The sequence below is a fragment of the Phalacrocorax aristotelis genome, chromosome 18 (genome assembly GCF_949628215.1).
Source record: "Phalacrocorax aristotelis chromosome 18, bGulAri2.1, whole genome shotgun sequence".
Taxonomy (NCBI): Eukaryota; Metazoa; Chordata; class Aves; order Suliformes; family Phalacrocoracidae; genus Phalacrocorax; species Phalacrocorax aristotelis.
In genome coordinates, this window is record NC_134293.1 from 4,934,985 (window position 1) to 4,939,535 (window position 4,551).

Here is a 4,551-nt window from a genome sequence, read left to right on the forward strand (position 1 = left end):
ATTGCCTCTACCAATAAACGCATGGGCCCAGGAGCTTTAGAATCCATGGCTCTAAAGAGGAAACAGTATTTAAGCAGTGACTTTCACAAGAAGACACCTGTGTTTAAGCGTGCCCCACAAGGGCTCCTAGCTTCCCTCAAAAACCCCACCTGACTTCAGCGGGAAGTCACAAGCCTTACTACTGTGACTGGGCTTACACACCAATTTAATCTGGGGACCAGGCAAGAACTGAAAGATATTTGAAATACTTTAAAGTAAAAACTTGCCGAGATTCTAGATTTCCATCTTTCTGCAAAGCCCTAAAGGAGACTCTGAATTGTTCCTCTGCTCTGGTCCACCTAACTTAGCCCAACCTAACCAAACCAAAAGGAAGAAAATTTTGAACTGTCAAAGATGCATAAACACATTTTAAATATTCTTCTCTATCTCATTTTAGAAGCAATTCCATCCACAAATGACAAAGATATGCTGAACAGACAAAAACTAAGTATCATCATGAAAGTGTTCATCGCTTGCATCCTGTTAGCCTTTGCAATACCCTATATCGTGTTTGTTATATATGAAACTCCCTGCCTGGTAAGTTTTTGAACACGATAGCTTCTCATCTCAACCCCCCCACGCTCATCCTGAATACAGCCTTGTAAGTGGGACTGATGAGTTGAAACATGCTTACCAAGTTCTTGGGAAGGGAGGACTGTCTTTACAAATATGGACAGATACTGTGCTCGGTACAGTGAGACAAGAAGAATACATCGTCTGAGATTTGCAGTCCTCCTGAATTCACTGTACTATGATGACCATATCCCCCTCACAAACTTCATGATATATCAGGATGCTGCTCTTCCTAGACGAAACCTTGTTCCTCCTTCTCAGCTGAGATGAGCAGCACAGTAATTCACTAGCTCCCTGTCAACCCAGCTACTGGTTAATGGGGGACATGTCTGATTTTTGGTTGCAGTCAACTGCTCCCCAAATTACTGCTGTCAATGTGAGGCAATTCTGTCAAAAAGCAACCCAGAACAACCTTGCGCTCCTGTGCACAGGCAGCTGCTGGCCAGCTGCAAGAGGTACTCCTGATGCCAGAGAAGGAACAGCTTAGGGGTGGAAGAGAGTAGATAAGACTTTCAAAGGACAAGTATCCCTCTCTAGTCTTCTAGACTGCAAGATAAACTAAGCACGCTGGTTGAGGGTGTATGTACAAGAGGGAGATACTGAGAACAAAAGACATTAGGGGCTACAATATGCCAACTTCCTTCTGTAAAGCTGTATTACCTTGATGCCTAAAAATCCAGCAGCATTCACCACGGCCCCTCCAGAAACGCATAGCCTTTTTTTGTTTTGAACAGTTGATATTCCCCCACCAACCCCTACACACCCCTAACTGCTTCGCCTTCTTCCCCAAGTGCTTGTGCCCCAACTGGATCAACAGCATGCAAAGCCGCAGAAGCCTGTCTGCAGCCTGTGCCTCAGCGCATGACCAAACAGCAACACTTCTAACTCCATTTCTGAAGGGCACGGAACAGAAGCTACCAGAAGCTTTTGTCTGACTTTCAGCCTTCCTTCTGCAGGTACTGCTCAGTGTCAACCAACTTTAACCAAGGGATAGCAGGCCTCAATGCAAGCAAGTTTCCAAGTGAAGATCTCTTTAGGTAGCAAGGTGACAGCCAAATCTGTCCCTAGGGGAACCTGGGTGGGCTCAGCCATCCCCATGCTGGCTGGCAGCCATGTGACAAGCCCCACGTACCTCCTGGGCACACACAGCACGTGCCATCGTGCCCGTGGTCACAAGCGGAGACAGGAGGGAGCTAAGTGAGACAGGAGGAAGGTGGGGGCTGTCAGCCTGGGGAAACTGTGTGGAGCCAGACAGCGCTCATCCATTCTGCTCTTCACAGGGTAACCTGGCTTTAGGCGCATCTGAGCAACAGTAACGGTGCTTGAAGATAGACCTATCCCTTCCCCCTCAAGAAATTAAATAACCCTGAAATATTAAGGTGCCTTTTAATGGAGAAATGATTTAAACTTGTACTTCCTACCCCATTAAGTGAACTGCTGAGGTTGAACAGTTATACTTTACTCCCACCTCTCACCGTGACTTGGGATCAAGTCACTTAACTTCATCTTATTCTGTTACTTGTCTGTCACTCAGCTCCAACAACTGCCTTGTAGCGAGACTAGAGAGCTTAGCCCTGCCGACACACACGAAGCCCTCCACATGTCACACATACAGAACAAACCACTTGAGAGCATTTAATTTGCAGAAATTATCAGTAAATAATTTCAAATAGCAAATGAGAATTACCTCATTTGTTAAAACTTCTGAGTAGAAGAAGGCAGCGTGTGAGCACATTATTCATTACAAATTATCCACTTAGATCTTCTTGGAGTGTAACTATAGTGAGAAATGTGCTATAGCGAGAGGTTTGGAAATTGAACTGAGACCCTTGAAGAGCCATTTCACACAAGCCATTGAAGAGCCACTGTGTGGTGACACCTTTGGGCCTCTACCCAGCTGAAAACCACTTGAGCAGACTTAAGGCAAAAGACTTTTTGTCGTTGCTCCCTCCAGGAGGCATAAGACGTGCTGTAACTTCTCAAGTTCAGTTCAGCCAGGGGAGGTCGCACCACTAACTTACTGATGTGAAAAACACGAGCACTGGTGTAAGACTCTAGGAGTAGGATTGTTTAACATTCCTCACGAGTATTTTTTTCTTCCCTTGCCAGACAAAGCCCTTATGCAAAAAGATCCAAATTCATTGCTGTCCAACACCCTTTTTACCCATGAAGATGCATCACCTTTCCCTCACCACTTACTAGAAACAGCAGAGAACAACTTTTGAGAAGACAACCATATGCTGATTCCTTCTGTTAACTACCCAGGTTCTTATTTTAATTCCCAGATATAGAAAAAAAAAAATCTGTTAGCATAAGCAATAAATATTTCATTGGCATTCCAAACTCTGCCTCTCCCAAATTCTTAACTTTTTCACATGCATTTGGGGCCTGAGCAAAAGGAAAGGGAAATAGTCTTGCAGATAAATAGTTCAGACAAGGAGCATACATGTAGCATACTCATCCTAGGATACCGGACCTTCTCCTTCAGCCTCAACAGGAATAACGCAGGTGTTAATTATTGAGCTTCAGCCTTTGCCTGGGTCTGAGTAGGGGCACATTTTCACATGTTAATAAAAAATGAATCTCTCATCTATTTGCAATGTACTTAATATCTAATGCAATCTTCAGCTCTCACTTATGACCTGCCAAAGGCTACATCTGTCTGCTACAGAGAACAGCACTCACCTCAAGTTCCCACGCAAAGGATTAAATGCTTCAGAATCTGCATAACTGAACAGAAGCAGGCTTTGAGCCTCACAGTGAACAAATACCACGTCCCCCCAGTGATGCAGGTCCTGTTCATCTAAATCAACATCATGTATGCTCTAAGGTGCACCAGAAGAATTTCCCACAAAATCAGTATCTTAAAAGAACATAAGAAATGTTGCACAGAAACAGGAGGGTTTTGCAGAAGAGGTATGGGGTACGGGGTCACTCAGCTATGCTGGGCAGACGCAGCCCTGGCCATCAGGGGTGTTCCAGGCAGGTCAAGTTTACTGCAAGAACAGAACCCAAGCATAAGCAAGTATTTGAAATCCATGAAATACCAGTTACCTTTGCCAGCACCAGGGCACCATAAACATACAGAGAATCTACTTAATATCTGCGTTAAACCACATTTTAATTGTCAGCGTTGCTGTTACAATTGCACCAGGCTTTGAATGAGTACCATGCCCCCACAAGAACACAACACAACACAAGGCTACCACAGAGGTGACAAGAGATACCGTGGGGTACATCTTGCCACTGTGCCAGGTTGGCAGTGCAGACCATCTAACACAAACACAAATGACTATTTTAAACAAAGCAACTAGCTAAATCATTCCCCAGCTTTAGGGAATGCATTATGCAATGCAAGACTCATTAAACCCTGTTCAAAGCCCTCTGACTCGATGTTCTCAACAAGCCCAAGCCCACATGCGTGCCTAGTTCACAAGGACATCCACAGCGTAGACAGGAGATGGCCACGAGAAGGATATTGCCTGCAGGCAGGCAGCGAAGGGACTGGAGAGCCCTTTCTCAAGTGAAAGTCAGCCAAGATTTGCCTTCGCTGCCTCAGAAACTTCAAGGATGAACGCAAAAAGATGGTTTCATTGGCAGGGGCCATCTGGAAGCTGGGTTTATTAACTGGTACGGGAAGGAGCCTCAGTTCCTCCCGGTGCATCTGCACGCGAGGGCGAGCCGAGGCCGTCGAGGCCTCTCCCTCACACCCCGCAGCGCAAGGCCTCGAAGGCGAGGGGTGCTGAGGGGCACCAGCCGCGGGACGGGTGGGCGATGGGGGCACGCTGCACCTCACCCACCTCCTCCGGCGCTCCGACACGCTCCCTCCCCCCGCGCACGCTCCCCCGCGGGTCCCCACGCACCGCAGCCCCGCGGCCGGGACGGGCGCCCACAGACCCGCCCAGGGGCGGGGCGGGCACGGCGGCGCGCACGGGGCCC